Below are 16115 nucleotides of genomic sequence, written 5' to 3' on the forward strand. Positions count from 1 at the left end.
GGTTCATGTTTCTTAAATTAGTGTGGTAGAAGTAATTACTGGATAAATCTTGATATTGGAGATAGCTATGAGAAACTCAGCACAAATAACAGCGCAATACTGGCAAGATTTCTCAGCAGAATCACTCCTCATGAAACTTGTGGCAGGTTTATATCATGTAAAGAGTGAAACATTGTAAGTATATTCACTACATTAAGTGAAAGCCAAAGTTTTGAGCTTAATACGAAGTGGTCATTGTGTTAATTCTAATGCACAATTGCTAATGCTGTATTTTCAAGACTGTATATAAAACTGTATTATATTCAGCCCGAGATCTGTGGAATAAACTGAACACTTGGCTGAGCAGAAGTACACAGATTACAAATTAAGATAGTAATGTTTCAGGGAATTGTTCTCCTCCGTCAATAGCAAATAGTTGTTTTCTGTTATCTGAATAAATATAGTGTGTTATTTTAAAAAAATTAAACAAGATAGTAGAGCATTTAAACAATTTTTAGTGTCCTGCTGGGATATGGTCAAATTATGCTTCTCTTGGTAGGTAACAACAAAGCAAATATTGCCTCGTGACTAAATGGAGTTTTATTTCCTTTATAGCTATTAGCAGTCTACCAGACTCCCTGCCTTCTCAAAATTTTCAGCTCTATACCAGTGGCTCAGAGACCGAACTCAAAACATGTAGAAAGATGGGTTGGACAGTGCCTTTCACGTCTGGTGACATCTTAATTGCTCTCATCCGATGCAGTGATACTAAGACATCTAAGCAGGCCCTGATGAGGACAGTAGTGCTGTAGATCATTACCTAAGACAATGTTGGCAAAGGAGCGAGGATCATAGCATTATGGGATAGTCAAGTTGGAAGGGAACTCAGGAAGTCTCTAATCTAACCTCCTGCTCAAAGCAAAGTGCTGTTATGTCAGACCAGCTTATGAAAGGTAAAATTGAACTTTGGAAATTTCTTATTATTTGGTATGCAGGATTTATTAATCTTATCCTTTAACCTTCCTATTACACATAGATCATGGCTGATTTTGGGCCGTGTGGATTCAATACTGTACTTCCTCATGCAAATTTATTTTCAATGGCATTGAATGTTTTCCTCAGCCCTGAGTATTGATTACTTTTTATTGCTTCTATTAAAATATCTACATTTCAATTAATGATGGAGTAGATGACTTCCACAAAATTTGCTCAGACTTTTTGAAATTTTGGCTAGCCTCCGCAGGAAAGATTAAATAGCAGTATAGTGGATTTATACCACAACTTTTATATGCTTACCATTGAGTAGTTGTAGACAGATAGTCTACAATCTCAACATAAGTGTTATCATTTCTGTGACATATTTGTGTCAGGCATGTATGGTGTGTGTTTATATAAACTTTTTATCAATTTGTCTTCATGTTTTCTGTCTCTGTGCTGTTGCTAGGGCTGATACAATGACATATCAACACAAGGCATTGTTTGAAGAACCGATATATAATACAATTAAAACAAATTAAAGACTACAAAGGCTTAATCCACATTCACTTGAAGTATATGGAAAGATTTTTTGTTGTTTTCTGTGAACTTTTGGTAAATCTTGGAGACTGTCAGAGCAGTGATAAAGAATAACACTTGAAAACCAGAAAGTTTATGGGTTTTCCAACCCTTAAAAGAGCAAAATGTATTTCAGTTTGGGACACAAGACCAGGACCTGTGTTGGCATAACTCCAAGTATGCCAGCTCCAAGTTTATGGATCTACATACTTCAACTGAGATGGTGACCAAGGACCCTAAATGTACTTGAGAATTTGGACAATGTATAGGTAATTTAACATTTCAGCATTGAAATTGCATGTAATTTTACTTCTCTATTCTAGTTATAGTTTATAGTTTATTGTTAAATGACACCTACTGAAAGCATTATTTAAATGCCTAAAAAAGGCACCTGGGTCTGAATTGCATTGAGAAGCCTCTGAACGCAGTGGGAGTGCTGGCAATCAGCAAATTTAAAATTTAAACTTTATTAGAGAAAGTTCTTTTATGTAAGTACCTAAATATAAATTGAAAAAGCTTTCTCTGAGTTCCACTTTCAAAACCCTTAAGGCAAATACATAGTCACAAGAGAATGCATTCTATTCTATTTGAATCAATATTTTTCCAATGAAATGACACATTTTTAATTGGTAAACCATAAAAATAATACAATCCTTTCTAGAGTAGCTTCTAAACATAACTGTGGGAAGGATTAGTAATGTATATTAGAGTTAGAAATTATACCAAATTATAGAAGGGCATATAGAAATAAGTACTAGAAGTTCTGTCATTAAAAAGGAGCAACAAAGAATCTAGCATTATTGTAATTAACACTGAAAATGTTCTTAATGTCCTTCAATATAGACATTAAAATCTACCTATTTCTTTCAAATGTCTTTCTTAAAAGTTTAATGAAAAATACGATACTCTCTCCATAACATCAGTGACATCTGGGCTAGTAGCTTGAGAGCACAGGTCAAAATATGTAAATGAAATAATTCTGATTTTTTTGTGTTTTTTTTTTTTCTAATTTCCTTTTATTCCCCAGTGTGGCAGTAATGATCATGAGCAGAACAGAATTATTGAGACATGCTAACTATAAATGAATGGAGCGTTCTCTAAGAATAGCCAAATTCCACAGTTAGACATCTTTTTGATAAGCAAGAGAAGATGGATTTATGCAACAATCATGTAAAGATCTGAGTGTTAGAGAATCAGAGTATATTATTTTCTTTTCCAAGAGATATAACTTATTAATGGACAAGAGAAAAGTTCATGGTTCTAGAATAGAACTGGAGAAAATAGGACACAAATCATGCACAGTTGCACAATATTCAAGTTGCAAGTTAACTATTATGACTAAAGAGTAAAAAACCAAAGTTTTATGGTAAGTTCCTTCTTTGAATGTTTGGGAGAATTAAGTTAAACTCTTCCTGCTGCTAATGAAAGGAATAGGAATACATCTTTGATGTCCATGCTGTTTGGACAAAACTTTTTACTTTCATCATTCATCTATCAAGTAGCCACAGAAATACAAAATAAATTTACTTTGAGGTGTGGGGGTTTTTTTGGTTTTTGCTATGTAAATTAATTATGGCAATTCTTAAAAACAAAATACACATAATCTTATTTCATTTACTCACCGGCAATAAAATGACAATGTAAATACTGGAAAAATGTTTACTACAGACAAGTGAAATACAAATAGGAGCAAAAAGTTACAGAGAGGGCCATGTGTTTCCATTTTGAAACATCATTTTAATGTCTGTGAGTTCTATTTCAAGGTAAGGTGTATATTAGGTATTGAAGAGGTTTGCTTCTCCTCATCAAGACTGGTGATATGCTGTTCATTGTTTTTGAATATTACTGTTTCCTAACACAGGCAAAACAGAATGCACAATGATTGCAAATGTTTGGTTCAATTCTGCTTAATTAAACTCCACTTTACCAGAAGTTGAAAACGGGGTTTGTTTCCAGGGTTTCTCATAGCGTAGCACTTCAAAAACTACCTAGCCAACTTTTCTAGGCAATGTGGACTGTGATTTCAAGTTTTCTTTGTAACTGGCTAGGTAGATTTCCCTTTATTGGAAATGTTGTTTTTCAAAAAGCTTTGGCTCTCTGTCTAGATGTTTTAGATAAAGAGGCTGTACCATAACACATATAATAATTAAGATTATTCTAAAGAAGAAGAAAAGTTCTGGAGGAGTTATTTTTGTCTTTTACTTTGTGGCATGAGTGGAAATGAAGCAACATGTTGAATTTTGTATTTCCAGATAGCAAAATGAGGAAAACACCAAAAAGCAAAGAAAAAAAGCATTTATGAATCCCTTCTGCATCTGTTGACATCAATGGGAATTTTGCCATTTACCACAAATGGAAGTAAAATTACACCCAAAAATGGCAATTCTGACGACCATCTGTGAAAGGTTTCTGGATTGTTCTGTCTAGTATGGAAATTTTAATGGTGATAGTTTCATTTGTTTGTTTTTATCAGATAGTTCTCTTATAATTACTTTTACACAGAACTCTGTTAGAACAATGTTAATGGGAAAGCAGAAACAAACACAATTAGCAAAAAATCAAGATGGAATAAAAGATAACAATTTCGGTTGAGGCTCCCACAATGGTTTCGATCCAGCCTGGTTTTACTGGGGTATTTGAACACACCAGAAATCTCTAGCAATATACAGTATGACCAGCTTTAGAGATACAAGAGAGGGCAATTTATGCTTTATTATCTGTGGCTAGTGAGGCAAAATTGTAGATATTATGTGAGTTGTAGTTAATCAGATTTTCTCTGGTTTATATTTTAAAGTTGTTTTAAAATACCTTTTGCACCTTTTTTCTTTTTTTTGTGTGTGATTAGTGACAGAATGTATGTTATGAAATGTATTTGTTACAGAATCAAAACTGATATTTGATTTTTTATTCTGCTTTAAAGGCATTGAAGCATCTGTACCTGTGTGAACACAAATGCATTAGCTTACCTGACTGCTGCTGAAATAGAGCAGTGGTAAGGATATGGTCCAAGTGTACTAGGACTTTTTCTGAAATACGGATTCTTGATAGCAAGTTTAGACATGACAACGTACTATTTCGTGGATAACACCACTGAAAGATAAAGTTAACATCACTGTATTAAAATTACTCTATGCATTGATATCTAAAGGGTTTGCTTCCTATTAGAGTGGGTATAAGGTTTGTATGATGTGTGTCCAAACATGCAAATTATTCTTGGATCTGTGGAAGTGAATAATGTAGGACTGTTGCTGTGGAGTTCCATGGATTTACTGGCTGTTCTTTCTGCCCAGAAAAGATAGAGTTCAGGAGCTCAGTTGCTGCTCTTGGAGGACAGAGTACTTTTCCTTATGGGTTTTTGGAGTTTAGAGTCACACTGTAGAATAATATGCTGAATATTCCTTTTGTCTCTTATTGCACAATAAAAATAAAATGACCGAAAATGTGTTTGTCTGATACAATATTGATGACTGGGAAATCTATATCAAAGCAACATTCAGAAGAATATGTTACCTGAATTATACATGCTGGGTGAAATTGCTATTCAGACAAACATTTCTAGCTTTATAGATCGTTATATTTCCAATTACCTCATTTTGTCTTCTCTCACCTCATAAGGATACCTCTGTCAACTGGCATAATGGTCATTAATCATTCTGTTCTCTCAAGTGCTGTAGAGTTTTAGCCTTGTATTTGGGCTTACCAGCAAGTAACTGGCCAAACAAATTAAAATGAAGTAAGTAGTGAAATTACTGTATTCTGAGAGTGTCATGAAATAGCTGCTATACAGTCTTAGCTGTCTATTTTGAAAGTTAACATGGTGCATCCTGTGTTCAAAAAGGTGTAATACTCTGAATATATCTAGGATAAACTTGCAGTGTTACACTTAGAGGATAACCTAAGTAGCTCTGTGTTGTTATCAACTTGTATTAAATGGGAGTTGTGCAGATAATGGCCCTCAAACTACAGTGGTAATGAAGCACCACTTGACTGTAATTTTATTTTTACACCAAAAGGCTTTTTTTTATTTTTTTAGAATTCGATAAAAGAAAATATTGTACTTTATTTATTGTATTGTTTCTGAAAGACACTTTCAGAGTGGGAGGGAGGAAGAATTTTTAAAGCACTGAAAAAGCGCAGTTTCATGTTGTGCAGTGGGTTTGGAGCTGTCATTGCACAGGAAAGAGATTTTTCTGGAAGGCTCAGCCCCAAACATGAGCCTTGGCTGGAGCAGGCTCTCCTGCCTCTCTGCTCCTTCTGTGGCCAGCAGCATGGAGCCAGCTGATGTGGGGAACTCAGCAGGTAATTCTGCACATTTGTGGAAACACTGTGAATTAGCTCACTATTAAATGTCATCTGCAAAAATTTCTGATGCTTGACATGACCTCTAGAGAAAGCTGCTTTCCAGAGGGGAGAGGAAATTCAGGGACTTGAGAGAACTTGGCAGCAGAAACGAGCTTGGGGTGCAGAAACGAATGTCTCTAGTCCTTCGATTTACAGCTACCGTGACACTTGCTAAAATCTTTGAGAAAAGTCTCTGTTTCTGCATAAAAATTATTCCTGTCAAGATGAACAATTTTATTAGGACTTTAGGTACAGAATGAATCACATAAATATGATATAAATAGTGACACGTATATATCTCCATTTTCAGCAGAGATGTGCCACTGTAAAGCAAAAGTAGGAGACATTTGTATTTATCCTTATTCAGGGAACAAGTTAAACATTTGAACTTACTTAAGTGCCTCCCAATTCAAGGATATATGTTATATATATATATAACATCCTTATATATAATAAGGATGACTTTTTGTTTTAGCAACAAGTTGGGGCTGTTTAGCCTGGAGAAGAGGAGGCTGAGGGGAGACCTGATTACGGCCTACAAATACTTGAGAAAAGATGGTGGGGAGGTAGGGGAAGGGCTCTTCACATTAGTGACGGGTGATAGAACAAGAGGAAATGGGCATAAGCTTAGTCAGGGGAGATTCAGGTTGGATGTTAGGAAGTATTTCTTCTCTGAAAGGGTTGTCAGCCACTGGAATAGGCTGCCCAGGGAGGTGGTTGAGTCCCCATCCCTGGATGTGTTTAAGAATAGGGTGGATGAGCTACTTGAGGATATGGTTTAATGGGGATTAGGGATGGTTGGACTCGATGATCTCTGAGGTCTTTTCCAACCTAGAAATCTATGAATCTATGAATCTATGAACATGATGACAAAGCTGACCAACCTGATTGTCAGCCGTGGTTTCCTCTAACCTCTCAACACCACACTAGAGGAGCCCTAGTAATGTCTGACCATAACACTGCCTTTGTAAAGACTCATCTTCTCTCATCTGGGATGATGGCTATTCTATGGTGATTTTAAAAACATTTCAATGCACAACTTTGCTCTTTGTTGTGTCTTCTATTACCTGATGTTTATTCTAGATTGTTATTCTGTAATTTATTCAACAGATAGTTTCTGAAATTGTCTGATTCGTAGACAGACAATTGTATAAACAATCTTTTTTTTTTAATCACACTGTTACCTGGATGTCCAGGGAATTTTTGATACAGCTAAAATTAAGAATTTTACCTTTTTTATACCAAATGTTTTAGGGACTTTAAAGTGTTCCCTGGTTGTTATTTGCATGACAAGAACTCTCTAGTAAAAGGCTCTTGGGGTAATACTAATAATCAGTGGATATTTTGAAAAAATATTCCCTGTAGCATTTTATTCAGCTTTGCAGTGTTTACCTCTAAATACAGATGCTTATGCAGGAAAGGGAACTGCTAAACGATTTCTTTTGTGCCAATGTTGTCAAAAAACATTTCCCAGTTTGACTGAGATTGGGGGAGTTGAGAGCAGAAAAGAGGCAAAAATTCTTTTTTGCTTTAATTCAGAGGTCAGTAGAGTTAAGCTACCATTAAATATGGGGCAGATATTTTAATGAATTCCAGAAATACAGCAGCTGAATAGAAATAATGGGAATACAGAGATCTTATTTCCTTTGAATTAAAGCATTACTGCTTGTGGCCAAGCAGTTACAGCAACAAAACAATCTGAAAGAGAGTGAGTTTTATTGAGATAAATCTTTTGTGAAGAAGAAATATTTCTAAAGGAAGGGTAATTGTTTCAAAGATATGCTGTACAAATTTGTGTTTATGAAATTAAACTTTCCCTTCTTTTTGCAGAAAACCAGTAAGCAGGTTTGGGAATGCTAGGGATGAGAGCATATCTGTACTTGTTCTTCCAAGCGGTTTGTAAATTAAAGCTAAGAAATCATAAAATAGAAGTAAATGAGCATGATAAATATATTCCTATTTATCAAATGATATTTCCTTTGGCTCGTATGGTTAGAACATGACTTTAAATATTGAGAGAAGAAAACGTGCACATTGACTATCTTTTTTTATTTCTTTACTATTCTTTCTATTATGGTTGATTTATTATATAGCACTGTCTACCATGTATAAAGAACAAGAAATCCTGTCAGGAGAGAGTAACTGGATCAAGCAAAATTGTGAAAGTAGTTTGTATTTTGCCCACATGAAAATGATCTTTCTCACCAGGTGGCACACTGAGCTACTCCACAAAGAACCCAAAGTGGAATAATCTGATTGCCATCCATATTGGATATTTCTCTCGTGCAGATGAGTGTAGCTTCATGTGCTGTGCTAATGAAACTTTTATCAGTTCAGGTCAGTTAAGGATATGAATTTATTGCGGAAACATTGGTGACATCATTTATAGATTTTAGGTATAACACTGAAGGTCAGACTGTTTGTTTAAATAAAGTTTTTGGCATCAAGGGTATTAAGGAAAGTTCTTTATGAACAATGTTGTTTCACAATAACAGCATTTAACAGTTTGTGGACTGGTCAGTTGAATAAGCAAAAGGCACAGTAATGTGTTTTTACAGTTACATTACAGTTGTAATGAGAAGTATAGATTTTTCTCTTAATACTAATGTGTTTAATGACCTTTCTAATGACATCTGTCACTACTGTTTCTTCTCAAATTCTACTGACGCTTTCCCTTCAGTAAACTATTTTAATTGCTTGTTGTATTGTTAGAAGGAGAATTAATATTCTTTTATAAGAGGGCTTGAAGACTACTCTGTTAAAAAAATAAAATACAAATTTTAGAAGCTGTCTGGTATTTAGTTTTCAGAAAAATTTTAGAAGCTGCCCATTTTTTGATCTTCAGAAAATAGTTTCTTGAGTTCTATGTGTGAAATTAGTTTTTCATTGCCAGGTTTTGCTAGTTGATATTAAGTAGAGTTTGTGGAATTTAAGGTGGAAAGGTTTACTAAGATAGTTTCTGAAATATCTCTGAAGAGTTTTGTTTTCCTTCAGCTTTTAATGGTATTATCTGAATGAAGGATATCTGAATTAACTAGAATGTTGATGTACCATAACTCACTAAAAACACAAAGTTCAAAAAAGGTTTGATTGTTTCTCTGTGGTGACTTTTCTTTCAGAAGTAAGATAGAGCTTGTCTTAAAAACCTCTTTGTTTTCTGCTGCTTATCTTCTATTACTTGAGATGCTCTGAAATTTGGCTATTAAACACCAGCCATTTAAAGTTAGAGTAGTTGTCACCAAGCAGCAAAGCTTTTGGTTTGCTTGTAGAATCATTGTTAATACAATAAAGATTAGGGGTAAAAGTCAAAGAAAGTGACTGTAACACTGCTAAATGGTTTGCTCTCACTTGCAAACACTTAATTTTGTCCTCTAGTGTCAAGGGACAAGTGATCACAAGTGGTTTGAAAGACCTGAGTATTTTCATAAGCTGCTCATTCTTGATCAGTTAGCAAAGATTATACATGATATTTTTGATCTGCATTACAGGTAGCAATGTTGCCTTGCCTAGTTGATCTGGTCTAATTCTGATGCAAAAGAGAAATACTCACCTACTTCTGGGTACTCCAAGCAGGCACGCTGTGATGTCATGCTCAGACTTACCACCCTGAAAGGCGGTACTTTGGGTTGCCATAACAACAGCAGCCAGTCATTGTCTGACACTACAACATCATTGCAGAAGCTTTGAGGGAATATTAACCAAAATACAGTCACCATAGATTTTGACTGGTTTGATGATTGAGAATCTGTGCTGTGTACTCAGACGATGCATCTATAGTGTATTTTTTCTGTACATGTATGACTGGAACGACCACATTTTTCTGAACTCTTTGGCATATCTATATAGTATTTTAAAGTAGCGCGTTAGAGTATATGTGGCAAAACCTAATATGCATTAGTGTAAAGTTACTTATATTTACTTAATTTTTACATTGAAACTGAGTAAGGGTAAATATTCGGAAAAGCTGAGCATGTACCATGGTATATAGAAAAAGTTTCATCTGAGTAGTCCTTTGCATATAGCATGAAGAGATCAGAATCAGATTTTCTCCCCTTACTATGTAGCACATTCTGTAAAAAAACAAACAAGTAGCTTGGAATTCTTGTTTTAACAACTAAAATGCACATGCAGTGTAGCTGAAAACAGAATATTTAATTAATTGAACCAGAGATTGTGGTTCACATAATAAAATAAGTCAGCTTGCTTTAAGCAGATTTCATAGTCCATCTGAAATAGAGGAAGCAAGCTTGCCAATAGCAGGAGCTAATGCTTCAATACCTTTCATTTTGTACTCTGAAAAGGAAACCTCTTCTTAAGCTCATTCATTTTCCAGAGGGAATATCGAATGCTGTGGCGTACTGTCAGAGCTGCTTTATTGTCACCATTTACAAAGGTCACCTGAATTAATTGACTTCTTACCATACATATTGTTAAGCTACCCATTTCCTGACATTTATGGAAAGGTGGCAGGATTACAGCCCTTGGCTATCTGTTGATGGTTGTTTCATAATGTTTGTTTCTCAATACACAGTAACTCTGAAACTACAAGCAAATAATTGCATTGCTGCAAAGGAACAGATTCTTTATGATGTTCTCCAAGATGTACAGGAGTGAGGGGGTGGGGGGGAGAAGAAGAGGTAGGAGAAATAATCTAAATACTGAGCTGTTTTTAATACAGACATAGCATTTTACAAAGCAAATAAAAACATACAGGAAGATTTAGGTTGTATTTTTTTCACTTTGAAGCATGCATTAGATAGCTAACCTGCCTTTTTCATAGTGTAAAGTAAAATATCTCTCTGGCTTTCACTGATGCATGAATCACAGATCTGTACTGATGGACTTTACTGAATGTGTTTTCGTCTGAAGGAATACTGAGGTACTCTTTATTGCATGAAAGAAATGAACATACACATACAGAAACACACACACAGTGGGCAACAGTAGTGCTAGCATGGAATTTTAGGTTGATTCAGTCGGTTAAATAGAAAATTACTGTCTTTTTTCTAGCTCCCTGCATTTACTGCCCCCTTCATCCTCCTATGTTGGGTTCTTCTCTTTCTGAACAGCAGTGCTGGGCAAAAACTCCAACTAGACATGTGAAAACAAAGGCATGGAAAGCAAAGACAAACAGTTCTAAGCCTTCCTATACTAAAACAGGCAAAGCTTTTATGTTGATGGATTTGAACAGTCTCCTTACATGAAAATATACTTTAGAGGCCCCCTGCTGCAATCCTGTTAATTACCAAAGAAGATTAGAACTCTTCTGCTTAATGCGATCCTTTTTACCTAATGCGTCCGTTCCAGCTGCATCAGTAATAAGACATTCACACTGTCCCTTCTGACTGGGAAGGGGATGTTTTTAAGCGAAGTCATTTGCCACAATTCTTAAGATGTAGCCTGGCAGTAATTCAATAGCTGTTTGTGATATGCTCATTCAGCCTCGCTGCTCAGTGGTCTTTAGGTCCTGACATAAACAGCATTTCCCTTAATCCTAGCACTGGAGAGAAGAAAGGAGGCTGTCCTGTGTCTTGTTTTGTTGGTTTCAAAACACAGAGCAACTGTGTGATTTGATTTTGCATCTGAAGCATCAGGAAAAACGTTCTCTCTTCATAATTTTTTATCCTTTGGTGTTCTTTCAAGCTAACAAATGCACAGATCTGATACTCTCGCAAGCATATTTAGATTATCTCTGACACAAAAAGCAAATTGCATTTGCATCTCTGTCCAGAAAGTAAAATGTGAAAATACGCTAATAAAATAACTTTATGAAAAGAAGAACGGGGAAATAGTTACATGTTAGGATAAAAGTCAGGATAAAATTGAAAATAAAGAGGAACTTACCCTATGACAAGAGTAGTTTCAGAGCTGGAGGAGTTCTTGCATCCCGGTGATTTTGATTCCTTAGTTCAGGTAGCCACATACTTGTATTAAAGCCAGAGTCTGAATGGCTGTGCGTACACGTCTGTGTGTGTGTGAGTCGGTGTGCGTGCGCGTGTCTGGCGGTATATAATACAAAGATGTATCTATCGATATCCTACAACATGAGAGACTCTCCGTGCTGCCAGCTGAGATCCCTTACGTTTGCCAGAGCGCTGTTGCTGCCTGGCTGGCTGAGGCTCGCAATCCAGTGGAGAGAAAGCGGGAGGAGGTTGGGGGGGGGGGCGGTTAAGAGAGAGAGGGAGAGAGAGAGATGCTCGCTAGCTCTCCTTATTTCTCCTTGTTTCCATGGTGGTTAGCGGTGCATCGTTCACCCTCTCGGCTGTCACACTGACGTGGTGCTGCCTGCTCAGCGGTCATTAATATCTGAGCCCCTTCCACCCCCGGAGAGGAGCCGGTGCTCCGGCGTGCGCGGCTGCCGCGTAGTACGCGCGGCTGCGCCCGCCCGGTTGGCCGTGGGAAGCTGTCTGCTACGTGACACTGATGCTCCGGGTGCCGGTACGCCAAACCAGCCTCTGCACGCTTCCAGAGGTCTCTTCCAGTTTGTGGGAGTTACAGGGCATGCTTTGCGTTTGTGCAGAACAGCTCGGGAGGTTTAAATTTCCTTTTTTTTTTTTTTTTTTTTTTTAATTTAGGAAGAAAAAAGCTATATAAGGATATTATCTGTGTTCAGAACAACTGGTTAGAGATCACTGAAGTTCTGCAAAGGCTGCTGTAGTTCAAAGGACACTGGACGTTGAAATCATTCAGGAAAAATGTTCCCCCCCACCTCCTCCGAGTTTTGCTTTTTTTTTGTTTTCATTTAAGAAAGTAAAAAAGTTTTTCATAGTCCTTCTTTTCCAAATTTTATAAAAAAAAAAAAATTTTATTACATATGTGTATCAGTAGAAAGTAAGAGCAATAAAACATCTTTCAGAGAAATAAAAATTCAGAATAAATTGAGAGGTTTGGTTAATTAAAGTCAGTTTCTTTCAGTCTCTGTCTACTTGACTCTCTCTTTTATGGCCGTCTAATTATATAAACAATAGACTGGACAGATTTTTCCTTCTCTTCCTCCCTTCTTCCTTTCCTTCTCCCTTCTCTCTTTGTGCCATATGCTTTGGTGAAGAATTTTTTTTATATATATATTTATTCTGTATCTATGAACAAAGGGCATACAGACTATGAAGGTTTTAAAAACTATAAATAATTCATGATTTTTTTTTTCAGTTTAAGGGAAGTATACACTGAAATATGTCATCCCTTCTCCTACATATCCAAAACAGTAAATGAGACAGGTGTTGTTAGGAAAAGAGGTTTTTTTTAATTATATTTACTGTTTTATATCAAGGAAATTACTTTGTAATAGAATAGCAAAATACAAAGAGTTGATTATCAACAGGTCAAAAGGAAGAAAAGGTTGGATATCTTGCATGAATTCAGTAAGAGAGCCCTGGCTGAGGCCAGCCACCCTCTAGTGGATTAAAGTGAAATGTTCTGATTTCACACTATTTTGCTTTGTTTGAAGAAAGGCTCACACTCCTATCTAATAATAGTATGAAAAATTTCTGAAGATTAGCAAACAATGTAAATTAATGTACTTTTTGCAACAGCAGTAACACCAGAATTCTATTATAAAACGGTTGCCTATTTTATGAATACTATATATCATTTCAATTCACTTTGAGTCTGAGATCGTGGACTGCATTATTTTTGTTTTTATCCTGTAAGAAAATGATTTTACACTTCATAAAAATCATTTATTATGAAAAGTGAATTAAATTAATTCCAATTTCTTGAATAAATTTCAGTTTGTTATAATTGGTTAGGAGAAATTTTGCAAACCAGTCCTGTTTGACTCACTGATACTTACATTGTGGTGGCTGTAATAAAGCAGTTTTTTCCCTTTTTTGGGGGAATCCCAAAAATGTTTCAAATTTTTGAATACTGCATTTAAACTAAGTGCAGGGAGCAATGTTTTAAATTTTTTAAAGATGTCTGCTGTTCAGTTTTCATACTACTGAGTAGGCCTGCCTCATATATGCAATAATGGCATTTAAGTGACAGACTGCAAATACTTGAAATACTCTAGGGTGGGAGGAAGGCCATGTGACCCTTCCATTTTCTCCCATTCTCTTATTATGGACATTACATTTTTTTCTAATGAGAGTTAAAGAAGAATAACCATAACAGTTGCGGTTGACCCGTCTATGGTTACCTTTCAGGTCTTCTTGCGTGGGACTGGGACAGGGAACACCTCAGATCAGAAAGTTGTCAAATTACCTTTCTGTAGCCTCAGGGCTCATTGTTGAAACCTTGTCTCTCCTTTACCCTCATCAGGTGGCTCTTGGAGCCTCTGATAGTACTTAATGTTCATCACCATGAGCTGCAAATACAAACCATTATAAACTTCCCAAAGGGAACCTGTGAGCCTTCCCAGGTATACAACAGAGCAGCCCGTGTCTGATGGGACAGTGCTCAGGATGTATAAAGGAAGATGAACCAAAACTTCCTTGGGTTTTGCCCCTCACCTCATGTACTCACTGTGGTACATTCAAAATCTGGCTTTCTAGTTAACATGAGAATCATGCAAAAACATATTTGATGATTTGACATGTGAAATTAAGATTATAGAAGTGCTTCATTTTGGTTGATTGGTATGGACTGTGTAATTAGAGGGCTAAATAATTAAATCAGCTAAAGTATACTTGCAGAAAGAAAGTGAGTTCTTATGATAGACTATATATGCAATTAAAGTACCTCCCTGATAGGCATACATTTACATATTAGTTAAAATGTTATTATATCATAATAAAGTTCCGTTTCATAAAAAAAGTGAAATAATTGAATTTTTTAATTTAGCTAATGCTAAAGAATAAATTTTTTTCAAACTATCTTCAGGAGAAAAATATCTTTTATAACCAATACAATTATGATGATTAAGATTCATTAAGTTATTTTCCTGCTGATTTCACTATGATGCTTGGTGGTTTTAAAATAGCAATGTAATCTATTTCACCAGAATTATATATATAGCTTATTAGGTTACAGGAAAGAAAAAAATATCTCAGACTGATAGAGAGATGATGAAAGTAATGTAGGCTAACTCCAGGTATTTATTTAGCATGCATTTTATCTGATTACTGAATGCACATGAAAATAAACCAAGCACTTATTTGTTTGTAAAGGACAATTAATATCATGCATAAAAACCTTAGTTATTAAAATACAGTGGTTCTGTGCCTGCATTTTCCACAAAATTGGAAGAGGATTTCAAAACTTTTTCTTTTTTTCGTTGCATATAATGGTGGAGCATCATTGGGCTTTAATGTTCTGTAGGCTTGTTGTGGTTCAAGGAGTCAACAGTGACCATTTCTAGTATTTTTAGGCTCTGAGAACACAGCTGTGTTTAGAATGCAGCAAGTACAATTAAAAAGCTCAAATAAATACCATACATTTAAAGTAAAAAACTCAAAAGTATTTGATTTAAATTCTAAGATGACACACTTTAATTGGCAATTAAAGAAATTCTAAGTGTGTATCTGTACAAATTATGTCCAAGTGTAAAAGAATAGACCCTTTTTGAATAGCTTTATCACTTATGACTACATGTGTGCCTATCTTGGTTTCTGAGTCGTCATAACTACAAAGAAGGGTGACTGGTGGCTATTTGCACTTTCTTCTTCTAGCCCTCAAAGTAAAAAAGAAAGGAGCTGGCGTTTGACAGATTAATTCTCACTAGTTCTGTAACGAATAGCTTTAGTGTATCTGTCTTCCACGTGAGGTGTGGGGAGGTATTCCTTTCTGAATGAAGGTCCAGAATTGCTCAGATTCAAGGAAAACTGTCTTGCGGCTTCATGAGTTATTAATTGACTTAATAATTATAGGCAGTTGTCATTGAGTGATTTGCCTGGAAGAGAGAAAAAAGTGCCACCACTTCATGTAACTCTGTTCTGCCAACATTTTCAGTGCAATATCGTCAACCTGACACTGTCATGCGCATTTTTAGATGTTTTGCCAACTAACTATTGACGTTTTCCTAAGGGCTATGTTTCCATACAGACAAGGAGTATCTTTTATTAATGTGTATCCCTCTGAAATGGAATCATTTGTTCAAGGATAAGCAAAAGCAACATTTCTAGCTCCAGTTCTTTGTCTTTTTTGAAGATGAAAGGCTTGTTGCCAACATTGAGTTCAAGTTTCTGAATGCAGTTCTACTTCATAATGGAAAGTGTTATGCTCAGATTACTTAACCTGCTACCAACTTTCTTTTATGAGATCTCAGAGTTAGTATTGATAGGATAGAGATAAAGCGGATGGAA

At 35.7% G+C, this 16115-nt stretch overlaps 1 protein-coding gene across 1 annotated transcript in view; it reads left to right on the forward strand.

The window, feature by feature from the left end:
• IMMP2L (inner mitochondrial membrane peptidase subunit 2) overlaps nucleotides 1–16115 on the forward strand; it is a 501527-nt gene that overhangs the window by 220443 nt on the left and 264969 nt on the right. The gene's annotated exons all lie outside the window — the stretch shown is intronic.

The sequence above is a fragment of the Tauraco erythrolophus genome, chromosome 4 (genome assembly GCF_009769465.1).
Source record: "Tauraco erythrolophus isolate bTauEry1 chromosome 4, bTauEry1.pri, whole genome shotgun sequence".
Classification (NCBI taxonomy): Eukaryota; Metazoa; Chordata; class Aves; order Musophagiformes; family Musophagidae; genus Tauraco; species Tauraco erythrolophus.